General features: G+C 38.5%; 1 protein-coding gene and 3 non-coding genes across 4 annotated transcripts in view; all 4 read left to right on the forward strand.

Moving 5' to 3' along the window:
- Nucleotides 1-6,120: 6,120 nt before the first annotated feature.
- TRNAK-CUU (transfer RNA lysine (anticodon CUU)) lies at nt 6,121-6,193 on the forward strand. The gene has a single exon. It is a non-coding gene; the product is annotated as a tRNA-Lys (tRNA).
- Nucleotides 6,194-6,601: 408 nt separating this feature from the next.
- Nucleotides 6,602-6,674, forward strand: TRNAK-CUU (transfer RNA lysine (anticodon CUU)). The gene has a single exon. It is a non-coding gene; the product is annotated as a tRNA-Lys (tRNA).
- Nucleotides 6,675-7,081: 407 nt separating this feature from the next.
- TRNAK-CUU (transfer RNA lysine (anticodon CUU)) lies at nt 7,082-7,159 on the forward strand. Its single transcript has one exon. It is a non-coding gene; the product is annotated as a tRNA-Lys (tRNA).
- A 6,653-nt stretch (nt 7,160-13,812) lies between these two features.
- LOC150078817 (chloride channel protein C-like) overlaps nt 13,813-19,256 on the forward strand; it is a 111,003-nt gene continuing 105,559 nt past the window's right edge. Inside the window, exon 1 of the mRNA XM_090382926.1 lies at nt 13,813-13,886. The gene's annotated coding sequence lies outside the window, so the exon portion shown is untranslated. The remainder of the gene's footprint in view (nt 13,887-19,256) is intronic.

Raw genomic sequence — 19,256 nt, forward strand, 5'->3', positions numbered from 1 at the left:
GAAGATGAAGCTTGGTTCCACCTGAGTGGTTTCATCAATAGCCTAAACAGCAGGACACGAAGTAACGGAAATCCACACGCTTTTCATGAAGCGCCAACCCTTATGTCCTCAAAAAGTGAGATGTGGTTGACAATCAGCCCTCTTTGAACTTTACGAACCATTAAAAAGTCTTTTAAAACAATCCTTACAAAAAGACAAATTCGTAAATGGCGATGTCGAGCTATAACATGAACACAGTGAACCTGTTCAAAAATATTCAGAACTTAATCTGCCAACACAATGAACGTTTTTTTTTTATTAATAAAAAAAACTTGGGGGACCCAGCTGCTCATTACGCGTATACAGAACATTTTCTTATATACAAAATCGCTGTTTAATCCACATTATCAAACTGAAAATTTCTCCCAGAATTTGGAGCTTCGTGTCCAGGTACGTCTGGGTGTTGGTGATGAAAACTTTCTCTATCTCTTATGAATCAGATCTGCAATATTTTCAGTGTTACTGAATAGTCTGAGACATGTTCAACCTAGTGGTACACCCGGTATATGGGCCCTAGTGGGTAGCACAGTTGGTAAGATCGCCGTCCTTCCCACGCTGGATGGAAAAGACCTGAGTTCGAGTCCCGTCGACGACGGAAGGAATTTTTATGGGCCATTTTCACAACGTGGCTGAGTTAGTCGGTCTCCGGCGAGGGTAGCATGGTTTTTTCTCCCAGAAACTCTGGTTTTTCGTCCAGCAAACTGAAAAAATCGATCTCAGAACACGCAGTTTATAAACAATATACACGGAGCAATATGGTCTTAGTTGCTGATGCTCCTAACACCCTATTACAACAACAACAACCCGGTGTAGGGTCGCGATTTCCAACCAGATATCATCTGAATATTGAAACGTGTTTCAGTATGTACACATATCTTCGATATGTGTATTATTTTTTATATATACAGTATATATATTTTTATTTTTTTGTGAGAAAAATTATAAATTTTGTTTATAGAGAAATGTTCATATCGGTGCTATGTAAAATTTTTAAAATAATTATAAAAATAAAAGATATAATTTATGTGCAAGGAGGAACACCTGTATTATTGCATATATGAATTTTACCTTCTTCAATCCATCACCAAGTTCGTAACGACCTAAAGCGTTTATAAAAGTCACGTATTGCGCCTATTCCCTCGTCTCGTCTCGTTTTTTTTTTTTTTTTTTTAAGATACGGAAGCGCACGTGCCTGCAAGTTTACGCACCCTGAGGTGGATTAAAGAAGGTGCGGTGCCTATCGATCACCTATACAAATGCCCAAGTGCCGATCCATCTTTCTCAGTAAACTTTCTAATAAGGACCATGGAGATATCGTCTGCCAGCTTGGCACCTCGTGCGACACAAATACCCTCAGTCAACATATCCTATAGTTGTTTTTAATGAAAATGCGTTGAGTACTGACTGGGGGAGCATGTGACAAACTTTTTTTTATTTTTTTTAAAAGAAAACTATTTTCTTCTTTCATGAATAGAAATCTTCTGTAACTTTCTCATTGGACAGGAGACGAGTAATAAGAAAATTTGGAAGTATATAAACAGTTTTCCTTAATGCTTGGTCAGGTACTTGTGCAGCTGCGCATAATGATCCTAAATTCTCTGAAAAGATGACCTTCGGTGTGTGTATATATGGGGATGTCTCCTCCTAAATATATGCATGCGATTAGCTGTTATGTTCCGACTCCGAGTAAAGAAAACAGCTTAAATCACATTTGAATGCTTTAAAGCTACCTAATAAAAATTATTCCGGTGGTTGTTTCTCATGGCGAAAGTGGAATTAATAAGTGGAAACAAAGTTGTAAATACCTGACGAAGTTCGTCAGGTATTTACAACTTTGTTTCTTAATTTTTTTTTTCAAAGATCATAGATATCTTTATAGGTCTAATTCAGTATGCACAACTGTAGTCAGTAGTCAAATGTCAGTAGAGTTACACACTGCGCATGTTTGAGCTCGCGTGATACACCAAATACGGTAATATTTTTGTAATTTATTTTATAAACTTTGATTTTGTGTGGCCTTTCCGGAGTAAATCCAGAAAACTTATTATTATTATTTTATTTATTTATTTATTTATTATTGTTTCCCTCGTTTAGCAGCCATACATAAATTAGGTATCACTGTTCGATAAATAAATAAATAAAATTAATTTGTTGAATTTTTTTGTTATATTCTCAACCAATACACATACTTTTGGTAGTGCGGGGATCTGTTTAAAAAGAAATGTATGCCTTAAAATATAAAACGAGAAGCAGAAGTATAGTCAAAGTGTAAGATGAATATGGATGAAACAGGTGAATATGGAGAGGGCGGGGGAAAAGGCATTTCCTCTCAAGAAAATCTGTGAAAGAAGAGAGAATTGGTCAAAGTGTAGGATGGAGAGAGAGAGAGAGAGAGAGAGAGAGAGAGAGAGAGAGAGAGAGAGGAAAAAGAGAATGTTATTTCCAAACTGTTCCGCTCCTGACAAGCTTTTCATTTCAGGCCCAACGTGGTCAACGGGAGGGTGTAATAGCACTCTGTGAATGGACCGTGGTTCAAGCTCACGTGGCTGCTAAACACGATTAACTATTGTATTCATGATTATTGTAAACAACTCCCATCTAGTAGTCAAAGCCGAAGACACACACAGCCCAAATTTAACGCGGCCTGCGTAACTGAGTGGTAAAACGTAACTGAGTATACAACATGACTGCCAAATACGGTGATGTTTTCGTATTCTCTTTATCTTGTAAACTTCTCTGACCCTGTATGGACGTCCAGACTATAAACAGAAAAAAAAAAAAAAAAATATATATATATATATATAGGGTGTTTCAAAATTGCGTGAAACAAAAGTAGGTGCATAATCTACAATAAAAATAATGAGTAAAGTTCCTATAAACATTGTCAAAAGTCTTCATTTACAAGAATTAAACATTAATCATAAATTACAAAACCGTGCAAAATAGCAAAAATTTCTATGTTCAAATTTATATCATAAAAATATGACTATGTAAAACGGGCTTTAAATTACAAAATACACATATCAACACAAACATAAATAATGCTTTCTACTACAGAAATTATACAACTACAGTATTTAGTTACGATACAGCAATATGTGGCCGAGTAGGTCTGTTACTTGCGAGTTCAGATTCTGTTGCGAATGCCTCATTGTTTCATTTATGGTGAGGTTCATAAGAATTCCGTAGCTGCTGTTCGTAGATATGCCGAAGAATTTTCAGTTCGAAGAGTACCAGACAGTTCAACTTTTGCTGATGTGGTGAGACGACTAAAGAATCAGGTACTGTACGTTGAAACCGCTGTGCGAAATTGCCCTCCACCAGCGTTTACTCGCTGGTAGAGGGAAATTTCGACTAATTGCAAATGTTGAAGCGAAAATACTTCTCACTGTACAAGTGTCTCCTACCATGAGTACTGAAGGTTGTCAGGTCGCCGAAAATATTTCATCTGCAAACGTGTGGGGGACCGTACATGAAGAGAAATTGTATCAATTTCGCAGCATGCCTGTTTGATAATTGTTACCACAAGATATAAATAAACGCAGAAAATTTCAGTGACTCATTGTGCAATATACACATGACCCCAATTTCTGAACCATATTCTGGGTTATAGATGAATCATGTTCGTAACTCTCGAAATACATCTGGACCGAAGTAAACCCACATATATTCATTGTCAAACATCCCTTTTCCTTTAATATTTGGTGTGGTACTTCTGAGGACAATCTTATTGGTCCTTTGTTTTTACCAACAAGGCTTTCAGGAATGCTTATCTATATTTTGTACAACAGTTTGTGGGAACAATTGGAAGACTTACCCCTTGAAAATTGGCAGAGGATATAGTTTGCCCTCGATGGTGTACCAGCCCATATTTCCTGTGATGTTTCTGACTTTTTAAATACGGAGTAAAATAACCAATGGATTGGTCGGAACAAAGTAATGTAAGGGAACCTTGTACCCTTACATTCTTTGTGTGAAGTCCATGGTTTATTCTACGCGTATTGTACACGTTTTACCGCAAGAAAAACAGAGAAATCGCATTTTGACAGCTGCTGAAACCATTTAGTTCCAAAACGATGACATGCTAAGGCAGTGGTCTCCAAACATTTTTGGTCGCGATTATATTGTCATGAAACTGTATAGGTTTAAAATATATATACTAGCCAAAAAAACAAAAAAAAAAAAACAAAACAAAAAAACAAATAGGAACACTGCTTTATTCAGTATCGAATTGGGCCACTGTTGTTTCAAATAACAGCAGCAAGTGTACTGTGTTGGGCATGGATTCTTTAAGGTGTTTCAGGCGTTTTGGTCTAACCATTCTTCCAACAAAAATATCGCGTAGCTGTCGCAAAGTTGAAGGAAGAGGCTTTCGTTGCCGAATAGCTCTCTCCAGCATATCCCACACATTCTCAATAGGATTGAGATCAGGTGAATGTAGGCGCCAGGGAAGATGGTAGAAATCTGTGTCATGCTCACCGAACCATTCTTGCATGATTCTAGCACGATGTCATCCAAATTCTAGCACGTTTCATTGTCATCCAAAAAGTGGCGGTCACCTTCGGGATAAAAGTGTAACATTGCAGGGTGCAGTAATCTGACAAAACTCAGGTACTCTCTGGATGCCATTCGGCCTGCTACAGATATCAACGGATCCATCCGCGCCAAAAAACACTCCCCCAACTATGATATCACCTGCAGGTGCTTGGGTTGTCTTAATAAGGCAAGCAGGGTCCATCACTTCGCGAGGTTTTCACCGCATTCTCTGCCCACCATCAGTGCAAAACAAAGTGTATATGTCTGACCACATGGTTTTTTCCATTGTCCAACGTTCTCGGCACCGCTGCAAGCGGATTTTTCTGGGCATTTCTTTTTTGGGGGATTGGATAGCGTAAGTTAGTATATAGTGCGTTGGGCTATTGCTTCTGCTCTAATCACAGAATTCTGAAACCATATTCATTGTCGAGGTATAAAAGCTTATTTTACGTATTTTCTGTTCTTTGTGTTTTGTAAGGTTTGCATGCGATCATGGAATCTTTTACCATAATGCTATTCTTGTTCTTTAAATTGTGATGCAGAATACTTAATTGTCGTGTAGCAGCGTTATTAATTAATTACTATCCCTTAATATTGTATCCATTTTGCGCCCCAGCGAGCTGGCATCTGGATCCTTGTGAGCTTTCATATCATCGCGGCCCTGATGAGAGTACTGTACACAGATTAAACTTGAACTCGCCTTATGAGTTCAGTGTGAGTGCAGAAGCCTTGATCCTCTGAAACAAGAGAGAGACAATGTGATACGTGTTGCATCACATGGCGCCATCTATTATCTGAATCAGTAAATGTTTGCTGTGATCGTAATCACTGAGTGAAAGTATAACAAAAATGGTATAGAAATGTAATATACAGATAGAAAATGAACAGCACGAAATAACAAAGAAAAAATGGGGGAAAATTAATAAATATAGAAAAATAAAAGAGTGTAAAAGCGAAATAATTTTAGGGGATCACAAAGTTTGAGAATCTAATCCAAGGGTTCTCAAACTTTGCGATCCCTTAAAATTACTGATTTTTGAATAAAACGAATCATTTCATTTGGATTAGTGTTAGACAACAAATAAATATCCTACTTGACTTTAATAATTAAGGCTTATTCTATATCTAAAACAAAACAATTATAAAAAAATAACCCCAGGGGCTCACATCTGATGAGTATGGGCTTGGCACACCCAGGGTTCTGGCTGGATATCATCATTCTTCGCTTTTTTTTTGGTGATTCCCTTCTACTTCTGACTCTGACTCTCTGATAAATTGAGAAAAGACAGTTGTGGAAATTTGCCTTTAGCCAGCGAAGTTGATTGCAGGAACAAACTTCCATCTGTCATGAAAGTTGATAGCTTAGATTAATTGAAGAACTGGACAAACATTTATAACGAATCTTTGTGTGAAACGGGATATATATATGGGTTTTTTTTGGGGGGGGGGGGGGCTCGGTAATTCGAAATTTTCTTTTGGTTGGTGCAGCATAAGCCTCAGGCTTCTTTGCACCATATGGATAATAATGAAATGCTCTATGCCAACGCCCGGCTAGCTCAGTCGGTAGAGCACGAGACTCTTAATCTCGGGGTCGTGGGTTCGAGCCCCACGTTGGGCGAAAGTAAGTTTTTTGCAACTAGGCTCCTGCGAGGTAACCTGATTGAGGTTTTTAAGACTTTAAATGGTTTGAGCAAGCTCAATGCTGATGGGATTTTTCTTCTTGCTCAAATTATTCACTCGAGGGGGTATAAATTCAAATTGAGAAAAGACAGTTGTGGAAATTTACGTTTAGCCAGCGAGTGGTTGATCGCAGGAACAAACTTCCATCTGTCATGAAAGTTGATAGCTTAGATTAATTCAAGGAAGAACTGGACAAACATTTATAACGAATCTTTATGTGAAACGAGATATATATATGGGGTTTTTTTGGGGCTCGGTAATTCAGAAATTTTTTTTTTGGTTGGTGTAGCATAAGCCTCAGGCTTCTTTGCACCATATGGTTAATAATGAAATGCTCTATACCAACGCCCGGCTAGCTCAGTCGGTAGAGCACGAGACTCTTAATCTCGGGGTCGTGGGTTCGAGCCCCACGTTGGGCGAAAGTAAGTTTTTTGCAACTAGGTCCTGCGAGGTAACCTGATTGAGGTTTTTAAGACTTTAAATGGTTTGAGCAAGCTCAATGCTGATGGGATTTTTTTTCTTGCTCAAATTATTCACTCGAGGGGGCATAAATTCAAATTGAGAAAAGACAGTTGTGGAAATTTACGTTTAGCCAGCGAGTGGTTGATTGCAGGAACAAATTTCCATCTGTCATGAAAGCTTAGATTAATTCAAGGAAGAACTGGACAAACATTTATAACGAATCTTTGTGTGAAACGGGATATATATGTGGTTTTTTTTGTGGGGGGGAGGGGCTCGGTAATTCGAAATTTTCTTTTGGTTGGTGCAGCATAAGCCTCAGGCTTCTTTGCACCATATGGCTAATAATGAAATGCTCTATACCAACGCCCGGCTAGCTCAGTCGGTAGAGCACGAGACTCTTAATCTCGGGGTCGTGGGTTCGCGCCCCACGAAAAGTAGGGCGAAAAGTAAGTTTTTTGGTACAAGACTCCTGCGAGGTAACCTGATTGAGGTTTTTAAGACTTTGAATGGTTTGAGCAAGCTCAATGCTGATGGGATTTTTCTTCTTGCTCAAATTATTCACTTGAGGGGGTATAAATTCAAATTGAGAAAAGACAGTTGTGGAAATTTACCTTTAGCCAGCGAGTGGTTGATTGCAGGAACAAACTTCCATCTGTCATGACTGTTTATAGCTTAGATTAATTCAAGGAAGACTGGACAAACATTTATAACGAATTTTTGTGTGAAACGGGAGATATATATATATATATATATATATATATATTGTTTTTTGTTTTTTTTTGTTTTGGCTTATGCTGTATAAGCTTGCTTTCTTGCATCATTATGCCACTACTAATTTTAATACAAAAAATAAATAAAATCGGGAGTCTCCTCTAATCTCTTGAGCCAAGTTTCTGGCATCCTCTCCCTCAACCCATGCACGATAGTACTAATACAACACTGTACTATAATATAATACTAATATATATTAATGCTTAACACTAAATGGTAGATGACTCTCATCAACCTGTGCAATACCACCACTTTGCTTTTTGGAGACTTGAAGTGGTGAAAACCATGTTTAGTCACCAGAGCAAAGTTTATGGCAACCCCTCCCTGCCCCACTTCCTTCAACCCATGCATCGTACTAAGTACTATAGGTTTTGATACATTTCGTGTTTGGGGTTTTCATTAAAAAAAAGAAGAAGTTTCTCGCGACTTCGCCGCCAAGGGTTTGCGACCCAGAACCCCTGCCCTAATCACATTTTACTTCACACATCTCTTTTTTGATATGCCAATGCATGTACGTGTTGCAACAGTATACTTTGAATATGTACAGTAACATGGTATCAAAGTCAAAAATGCGAAAAATCATTATCCTAGAAAACTTTGTTTCTAGGGCTTGGAATGGACCGGATCCCACTGAATTTTTTACGATTCGTCTCAAGCATTGGTAATGTCACGTGCAAATTGAGTATTAAAAAGAAGATACAGTATTTTAACTAGGGTTCCATGTCCTAAAATTTTCCATTTTCTCTACTGTTTTCTAATGTTCCACTGTATTCGTTTCGAATACAGTGGAACGCCATCTGTCGCTGTAATGGGAAAACTATACTTATGAGAGCCCTTATTGTGTAGTCAATTCTGACTGAGATTTGCATTCGCATATCACACAATGTAACTAATAGAAATCGCCCAGAATATCGAAAATTCTCCATTTTTGTTCATACATTACTTTTTGCTGAAATTTATGAGAAATAAGAAGTAAAATAAATTATTGGAATTTTGTAGATTCAACTTAAAGTCAATTAGAATGCTGATATTTAATAACAAAAGCAGTATTTACGGAATACGTCTTTTGCTCAACATGCAAATATCATACACCAGTTTTCAATGATGGTCTGATATTCTTACTCCGTGCTTAATTAGGTTGTTGTTGTAGGATTTTAGGAGTATCAGCGACTAAGGCCATATTGCTCTGTGTATATTGTCTGTAAATTGCATGTGTTCTGAGGTCGATTTTCTGTTTGGTGGAAAAAACACCCGAGTTTCCGGGAGAAATAAAGCATGTTACTCTCGCCTGAGGCCGATAACTCAGCCACTTTGTTAAAAAGGCCTGCAAGAATTCCTCCAGTCGTCGACAGGACTCGAACTGAGGTCTTTTCCACCTGTGGGGAGTACTGTGATTCTACCAAGTGAAAGTAATTTAATTAGGAATATTTTTGAATTTGTAATCAGCGATGACTATCTAACGTTTTGGATTTTTATTTTATTTTAACAAAGCTTCGGTTTAATTAAAAAAAAAAAGTAAAGTTATCAACTGTTTTTCAGTACTTTCCGAAATAAGTATAATAAACGGTATAAAAATAAAAATTTTGTCAATGATATATAGGAACTTGTCTAGCATAAATAAGATGATTATCCCATTGTACAAGGCGTTGGTTAGGCTGCATCTTGAGTACTACATACAGGTCTGCAGGTCTCATTTTAGGCAGGATGTAGATCTGCTTGAACGGGTGCAGAGAGAGGCAATGAGATTGATGAGCAGAACGAAAGTGCTGCTTACCAAGAAAGGTTTCAGTTCTGCAAATTGCAGCGTCTGGAGATTAGGCATCAGCAAGACCTGTTTAAGGATTGGGTAGGTTCAATGCTTATGACATTCTTCCTCTTGCTTGGACAACGCATGAGAAGGTATAAATTGGAATTGAGAAAGGATTGTTGCTGGATAGATGTGCGGAAATTTGCCTTCTACCAGCAGGTGGTTGATTGTTGGAACAAACTTCCATCTGTTTTGTGGAAGTGGGTGGTTTAAATAAAATCAAGGAACTAAGGCTATGAGGCGTTAATATATATTGTCTCTGTAAATCGCGTGCATTCTATGTTCGATTTGCCTGTTCTATGACGAAAAACCTGAGTTCGTGAGAAAAACAAATTCACTGTCCCCGTTTGAGAGTGGCTAACTCAGCCACGTTATGCAAATAGCATAAACATTTCTTGCGTCATTGACGGGTTTTGAATCAGTACATTTTCTACTCGGTGTGAGAAGAAAGGTAATTCTACGTGATTCCTGCGAGGGCATGTGGGCTCTATTTTGGCCTATAAATTCATGGCTGAATCCTAGTAAATGGCCCTGCAGTCTTTGAAGGAAAAAAAAAATAATAATCGCTTCTCACATAATGGAATCATATTGCACTGTAAGTAAATTCATTTCATTTTATACTCAGGAATTGGAACGGCCATTGTTGCAAAAAGAGTTTACAAGTTTAGACTATGGCCCTACCAGGAAGAGTGCACTAGCACCGTTTGAACCTGTTCAGCACAACGCTCTTAGAATTGCGTTAGGAGGCTTTAGAATTTCGTCAGATCAAAGCTTATATGTAGAGGCTCGCGAGCCTCCATTACATTTCAGAAGGAAAATTAACTCATCATGTTTGGCCATACATATTTTCCAGCTTCAATGGACACTGTGGTGTAGAAATAAGCCTTTTTTCAATAAACTTGCAAGCATTAGACTATGAGATCACTTCATATCGGAATTTACAGACTGAAAAAATCTGTCATGTTGATCTCTGTAACCCTCCGTAGGCTACAATTATGGTTAAATGTGAAAGTTATTTCAGTCAATGGGACAGTAAACATTCTTTGACAAGCTTAAATATAAGACAACTGCATGCTGTCCATACCCAAAGTTATGCTCAATATACTGTAATTAGATATACACTGATATCTCGAAATAAAATAAAACAGTTGGTTCTGCAGCAATCTTACCTGCTTTCACTGTTTCAGCTTCTCTACCAAAAGAGTTCAGAAATTTTTCTGCAGTACGTTTTGCCATCTACCTACCTGTTTAAGCCCTTACATTCTCAAACAAGATCAAACAAGCTCACAGCGTATATAATCTGCACCGATTCTTTAAGCTCTATCAACTGAATGCAGAATGAAACAGATAATTATCATCCCTTGCTAAAACAAATCAGATCCAGCTGAGAGAAATAACACATTGGTATTCTGTGGGATCACAGCTCATTCTGGAATACTTGGAAATGAAAATGCACATCAGACAGCAAAACAGCCAATAAATTCATATGTGATTGATATGAAGCTCCCTGTTAAAGACTAAAAAAGAATTATATGAAAAGCCTATTAATCACAATGGCAAAATACATTCAGTCATCACTGCATTATGACCATCCCATCCGTAATGGACTAGGCCGCACAGCTCACAGCGTAAAAAGCCGAACAGTTTCCTACGCTAGACAGTGGCAATTTGCATCTGGTCGTGCAAGTCATAAAGTGTCTGTTATGGGATGTAATAAAGATTGCGGAGTTTCAAAAGGGCATGATTGTGGGAGCTTGTGCGTAGGGTGCTTCCATATCGGAAAGGCACGTCTTGTCGGTTGCTTACGGCCCACTGTGATTAAAGTGGATAAAGAATGGTGTCGAACTGGTCAAACCACCTCTCGTCGATTAGTCCAACCAGTGTGTTTCGTCGATGGTTGAACTAAATGACTGGAAACGAGTGTGCTGGTCGAATGAGTCTAAATACTTAATGCAACACGCCTTTGTGTGTGGCGCAGGCAATAAGAGTCTATCCTACATCCCATCCTGCATGGTGCCCACTATCCAAGCAGGTGGCGGTGGTTGCCTAATTTGGGGCATGTTTTGCTGGCAAGAACTAGGACGTCTGGCGTGGCGTATGGGCCAACGTTTCACTGTTGAGGTCTACCGAAAGCTCCTAGGAGACCATGTGCACCCTGCCATATTACATTTTTCCCGGACAGAAACGGAATCTTTCAAGACTAACGCGATGTGTCATCAGACCCCACACTATGCACAAATGATTCGAGGAACAAAGTGAAGATATCATCCATCTTGATTGGCCTCTATATTCGCCTGACTTCAATCCAATTGAACACCTGCTGGATGTTTTGGAACGGGAAGTGATGTTTATGGACATGCATCCGTCTTCTATTCCGACGCTGTGGAAAGCCTTGCGGGCAGCATGGCTGCACAACAGACATTTAGTGGAATCGATGCCTAGGCGAATAGCGGCTGCTATTCGTGCAAACGGCGACTCAACAGGCCAACACAGTATTAGGTAGGTGGTCATAATATAGTGATCATTCAGTCTATCCGGCAAACCTGGCAGTCCCGATGGGCAGAATCAACTAAAGGCGCCATAACCCGGAAATTTATCCCGGACGTTACCCAAGTCTACCCCCACCAGCCGGCCTGGTTCTCACCGGGGCTCTACACCACCTTCCTTCTAACGGGACATGGTTCCTTTAATGCCAAACTTTCGACCTTCGGAATAAAAGAATCACCACTATGCCACTGCGGTGAAAATCAGACATGGACACATCTGATGCATGAATGCCCCCTCTTTGATGATATAAGATGTCACTTTATAACCAAAATATGTTTCAACCCGAAGGATCGGGAACACCTTGTACTGTCGGAGGAGGAGTACTATAGAGCCCTCTCGAAATTTGCGCACGAACTGTTCAGCAGACTACGAGCATTACCACAACTTCCCTAAACTCGACACTGGAACTCTGACAACTGAAACGGACAACAATGACTAGGACTTAACTGGAGGAGACCTATATCCCCTTAGTGACACCATCCCACACTGACACCCTGATTATTGGAACAGCAGTGGATGGGATCCTATTCCAACACTGACCAACTAATGGACTGTACACTGTCATGGACCTGACGAAGCCACAGCTTTGCTACGTACACGCCATGTTAGTGATCTGAGCCGGCTCCCTTGTTCGGCCCTTTCTTCTCCCTTACCCCGGCTGGGGGAGGTGACGGCTTTCCTGTCTCCTCCCCTCCTTGCCGACCCCACTCTTCCCTCTGGTGGGGTATGGGCATTCCCCACTGATTCTACCTGGGGTCGTCTCCCCTATTGACCCCATTCTTCTGTCTTTATCCCTCCAGTCTTCATTCTCCCTACCCAACTCTATCTGTATGCAAGCGAATGTCCCACACGCCAAAAAAAACCGTGTCTAAATTACGCTGTTCGCCCACCATTTTGGCTTTTCTAATTCTAGCGCAATATTCCCATGCAAATTTTTTTTTTTTTTTTTTTTTTTTTTTTTAAGGTCCTAGCCACTGAAATCCCAGGAAACTAGGTGGCAGGACCTGCCAGAGTGCAAATTTAAACTAGTGGTTACCTGGTCTGCCTCCACGGGGCGAAGTGCGGGCAACGTTGGGCCTCAGCTGGGGTCCAGCGGCTAAATGGCCAGAAGAACAACGGTACATAACACAACACACTCACATGATCCATACACTTTTAAATCTCTGGCCTTCCCAGTGAACTGGTACACTCACAATGAAAGCAACGCGGAGATGGGGGAACCCCTGGTGCCGTTAGACACTTAACACACTTTGCACTTTGCACTTGTATATGGCAAGAACATGGCAACAATAAACTTATGGAAATTAAGACAGCCATCTGTCTGGACTTCAGCTCCAGGAAAGCAAGACAGGAAGCAGTGGTTTTTGCAAGAGCATGCATTGGACGTTTTATACATCTTTACCGTCTCAGAAGCGAAGGCCTTACACAGTGTAGTTACTGACTTAACGTTCTCAGAGGGAAGCATATTTTATTTGACTGCTTGTGCTTTCAGCAGGAAAAGCTAGAAACATTTCTATCTCGCATAAGGTTGCAGGAACCTTAACACTGAAGCACATCTTGGGAGTTGAAGCAACCTTAGATGAATTGTTCTCCTCCTAAAGAATATGAGAATGTTCTCTCCCTTCTGAACACTTACAACCTTGAAACTTTTATATTAATTACTTGAAAGGCACAATTTGGGCCTTTTAGCTCTTATGCCAAAACATTCAATATCAACTACAAACTTTAGATATTTGTTTGTAGATGGCGCTTTAAAGTAATCCATGAGGCACTTAATGAATGACGACGTAGCGTAAGGGGAGGTTTCTGATATGAAATTATTGGGGGGTTTTCCATAATTCATTTATTTTATTTTTTTCATAATTTGTGATATATGTAAATGGTATTTAACAGTAATTACGGATTTCTTAGCAAATATGCCACAGGTAATAGGCTGCTTGTAGTCCATATGAGTTGCTTCCCTAATGTATTTTTCATGGTCAGTAATTCAAAAAGAGCTGCATTCAGCGTATGCAGAACAATGTAACTTGTGTAATTTATCAAAGTAAGTATACAATAATGCACTGTATAAGGGGTGTTTTTTTTTTTTTTACTAATAAAGGTATATTTAAACTTCCCAGATCGATTAAGTTCCCTTTGAGATTGAAAAGGGTTTCGCCACTTGTCACTCATATAGAAGAGGTGTAGCAGTGAATCCCGTTCGAGAGGAGGAATGCCTGTGGGGGCTGTAGAACTCGAAATGGAAAATTTTACGAAACAGTACACTTGTCAGAATACGTGAAGAAGGCAGCTAACGCGTGCACACACTCGCGATTATCCAGGTTTTGGATTAACAAATGTTCCTGCCTCCACGGAAATCTGTCAGTCTAAGCCGAATAACAACAAAAAAAAAAAAAAAAAAGAATTTTTTTTAGAGATGTTTATTTACATTTTGAAATGTAAAAAGATGTTGGATTACATTACGGATGTTTGTTTACAGTTTATAATGTTCCTTACCGTACAGTTATTTTTAACTTCTAATTTTTTTTAATAATCTGCATCTGCATGCGACCAACATATTAATTAAAGCGGAAAAGGGACAGTCTATCTATTGAACAAAAACTTAATTTCATCAATAAACGTGAAAGGGGTACTGAAGTGTCAACTTTTAATGAGTACCTAAATGGAACAAGGCAATGCCGATAGCACTGACAAGTTGATGGTCTGGAATTGATGTAGTACCATTTGTATGAAAGTATCAAGAGAAAAAGGGAACTTCATTGTTTTCCTTTTTTTTTCGAAAAAATTGTGTTTATATCAAATCTCATGTAATATACTTTTATAAATGTGAATAAATACAGTGTGCATGTAAATAAATTTGTTTTTGTCACATTTACGATTTTTTTTTTTTTTTTAATTTGAGAAACTGTGTTATGTAGATTTTTACCCCATACATATAAACTGACCTGGTACATACAGATATAATATGCATAGTCCAGTCTGCCCTTAGATGCTAATGTGCTATGTAAATAATATCAGGACAAAAAAGGTCTATCAATTGAACATTTAAACTCAATATATAAGAACTGGCTTCAAGCCAAGTTTCAAAAATATAGAAGAAGAAACTGCTTATTTGAAGAAACTTATTTTATCTTATAGATATATAAGAATCTTATTGTATTTGAAGAAACTGCTTATTTGAACCTTTTAGCCCCTTTCACAAAAACATAACCTGTGTTCCACAACTACCCACTTCCAGACGCTAATTGCAGTTGGCCTTGGTTAACCCGTTCAACAAAGAATTCTCAAATTTTTAGTGGAGAAATTTGGGAGAAAAGTTTTCTTGAAACTTCTTTTCATCTTAAAACTTTTTATTTTATGATATCTTGAAAGGTATTTTAAGTTACTGCTAGGTAAATCCACTAGTTTCCTTTCCCTGTTGTTTCCCTATAATCATACACACCAGATTTAGCATTGTGCTCCTGTTTGTCCAAAAAGGAATTAATTTAAAGTGATAATGATGTCATTATGTGTTTAACTCTAGTTGGAGAACCAAGATGCAGCCTTTTACAAAAGAACAGCAATATTGAAAGACTGCTGTAAAAAGTACATTAACATTAGAGGAGATTATGTGACAAAATAAATATTAATTTTTGTTACTGCTATTTTTTTGTTTGGTTAGACTACTACTGTATCAATCACCCCTCATGAACAAGATTCATCAGATTGTTTATCCTTGCATTTTCCAGTTGTTTTATCAAGAAATTCTGAGAATAAGTGATCTGATGAATCCTGAAAGTTTAAAAGCCATGTTATGACACTTGTTTAATTGAATTACAGAAATATGAAAGATAAGGCCATCCTTTAAAATATAACTGATTCACCATGGGTGTCAAATGGAGTTAAAGAAAAGCCTTAGAAGAACTGAATTTATAATTCATTTAAAAATATCACTACAGTTGCTATTGTCTAAATAAATAATTATTAAAGCTGAGACTTTTCTATACTAATTAAATTAAATTATTATTTTATTTCATAATTTAATTATAAAGATTATCAAGTATGAGTCTTTGAGAACTGACTTTGAATTAATAATTATTTCTGTGGAAATAACCCACAAAGAAAATGTCTATTTTAACATGAAGAGATGCTTATGTGTAATTTCTATCCGCCCCTTTTTTGATTGTAGCAATTGTGAGGGAAACTCACTGTGGGGAACAAAAAAATTTTTAAATCAACTAAATGATTGTTATCTGTATCATGTTAGGGAAAGTTTTGTATACAAGAATATTCTGGAGCTGATCATCACCTGTGATCCAGATAGTATCATAGTATTAATAGTACTCTTTAGTGGAGAGGGACCGTTAATTGCTATGATGGGTGATAACAAGTGAGGTTTTGGAATTTAAAGGTAAGGACAGGAAATTTCAGGAAAGGATATTACAGCAGTCAAAGATGTTATATAGCCTGTATCAGTTGGAGAGTCATTATGTGAGTGAACACCAGAGCATGCCTTTCTTTACAGATGCCATAGCAGAGTTGTCAGGTGCGAGGGTCCATAAGTACACATGCTTTGAGCGACTGGGGTTCAATCGGTGTGCTGTTTCTTGTATTCTCTGTATCTTGTGAACTCCTCTGACTGTGTGGTCGTCCCGAAGTATTAGAAAAAAAAAAAAAAAAAAGAGAGAGAGAGAACTTTCTTAGCATTTCGGATTTTTCAGGCCACCTTGAGTACTGTGTACAGGTCTGGAGGTCTCATTTTAGGAAGGATATAGAGTTTCTAGAACGAGTACAAAGAATGGCAACAAGATTGGTGAGAGGAACAAAGAGGTAATCTTACCAAGAGAGGCTTAAATTCTGCAAGTTGCAGCATCTGGAGACTAGGCACGTGTGACGTGATCTGATTGAGGTGTTGATATAAGGCCTTGAATGGTTTGAGCAGGCTTAATGATGATGGGATTCTTCCACTTGCTCAGAGTAAGAACCTGAGGGAGCATAGATTCAAATTGAGGAAATAAAATTGTAGAATAGATGTGTGGAAGTTTGCCTTTGATGCTGTATAAGCTTGCTTTCTTGCATATGCCTCAACTAATGCTAATTTGATAGACAATCATAACCCCTGAAATATATGAGGATGACACTAATATGAATTAATAAGGAACTAGCATGTTTAATAGAGCAAAAAAAGAAAGCATGGGACAGTTTCAGAACAATGAAAATCTCTTAAGCACATAATACACTGCTTATAACTGAAATTGCCTGACATAGGAATCTGAAGACACACTAAAAAATGTGTGTAAATGTTAGCAGACAAACAAAATGGCGAGTGAATGATTGTGTAAGAGTGCATGCCTTTAGTATGTGCAAGGTGACATTATGTACAGCTGATGGACTTTGGAAAGGATTGAATTGCAGGATGGTCAACACCACAGAAAATCACCATTTGTGTGGATGGAAATGCCCGAATGATTAGATACACGAAGGTACTTGAACATGTCAAGGGCTCTGGTGGTATCAGAAGAATGTCAGAATGGGAGGATAGACAGATCCATCAGCTGGTGACAGAAAACATCTTTCAGTTTCTAAATGTCATAACACCATCCCTGTCTGTATCACAGTGCATGATTAGCAGATGACTTATTTTTATTGTACTAGGATCATATAAATATACATTTAGAGTATCATACAGAGAATGAGGTACACAGCAGTGTAATAAACAAGTCCTCTTCATAGCCTGGAAGCCCTGGGCGGTCATTGAACACTCACAGCTAACTGGGGGCTTTGATCATTGTCTGTTGCTTGTGATGCCATTTCATCATCGTCAACATCTGTAGTGGTGCAGGGAGAGAGCTACTTGGTGATATTTTGTTGTCTTTAGTGATGATTTATGTCTGTTTGAGATTCAGTGACAGTTATCTGTGCCAATAGTGTTGGGAGAAAGCTGCTTAGTGACAAGAATGGCATCGTGTTGTCGTTAGTGATGAATCATGGCTGTTTGTGATTCTCCGACACACTTATGCATGTCTAGAGATATATGCAGCAGACAGAGATGATCCTCAGGGAGTGGCATACTAGAGCAACTTCCCAAAAATCATGTTATTAGGGGCCATCAGTTACAATAGCCATTCACTTTTGATTGTTATTGATGGCATATTGATAGAAAGACATTATGTTGAGACCATTAAGACTAGCATTTCTGCTCTTTTAATCTCCACCCCAAAAGCTATTTTCTAGGAGGACAGTACCCACTCAAATATGGTTCTCAGCAGTGCTTCCGTGATGTACACATGCCATCTTGGCCTGCATGTTCACTAGATCTGTTGCTCACTGAACACATTTGGGAAGTGATGGTGTGTTCACTGACCTCCATCTCTGTCAATTACCATTTGTTATTGATCAACTCACAGCACAAGAAGAGACGCATAGCTCATTGGTCACCAAGATAAGATTTACCACCACCTTGACTCTAATGCAATGTTTGGCCACTTGTTTGCTGCACATGGAGGCATGCTTCTTATTGATGTGCATTTCATTATTGTAAGTAAATACTGCTGAATTAATACACAACTTAATCATTTCTTGCCCAATTGATATCTATCACTACACATATTTTGTGCTCAAAGTATGCATTCCTTTCAAGTGGGGCAACTTTAGTGACTAGTAGTGTAATTAGTGACTAGTAATGCTAATTATAAGCTAACCTGTAAGGTCAGCCTATAATTACACTGCTAGTCACCAGAATTGTAACAGTACCCCAGAAATGGTAAGGTAAATCATTGGCCAAGAGAATAAAGGACGGGGAGAGGAGTTGTACACATATGTAAATAAAAAGGGGAAAAAAGAGACAAAATCAGATTGAACCTTGCTTAAGATGTGGGGAAGGCATCGATAATCCAGCTGATGAATTGAATGAACCCCCTCATTGGTGGCACACTTGATACAATCATTGTCCTCCCCATACCTGGCAGAAAAGACCTGAGTTCGAATCCCATCAATGATGTGAAGAATTTTTATGGGTCTTTTTCATAACATGGCTGAGTTAGTCAGTCTCAGGCAAGGGTAGCATGGTTTTCCTCCAGAGACCTGGATTTTTCATCCAGCAAATAGCAAATCACCCACAAAACACATGCAATTTACAGACATGATATATGTGGCACAATATAGCCTAAGTTGCTGATGCACCTAAAACCCCATAACAGCCAACCAACTGAATGAATACTTTGCATTGATCCTGAAATGGACAGAAGGATATAGGATATGATATCAAAAAAATTTGCAGGTCATGCAATATTCAGAGAATGATTAATAGCCAGTATCAAGCAGTGCTCCTTCAGGCAGATCAGATAGGCTTCAGGGTTGGTCAGATAAGTTATATCTATGTTTTAATACAGCAAGATAATGTATTTTTGGTGTGTTATCAATGGTTATCAATGGA

This window comes from Mastigoproctus giganteus, chromosome 10, assembly GCF_048544385.1.
Source record: "Mastigoproctus giganteus isolate SK-2022 chromosome 10, ASM4854438v1, whole genome shotgun sequence".
Classification (NCBI taxonomy): Eukaryota; Metazoa; Arthropoda; class Arachnida; order Uropygi; family Thelyphonidae; genus Mastigoproctus; species Mastigoproctus giganteus.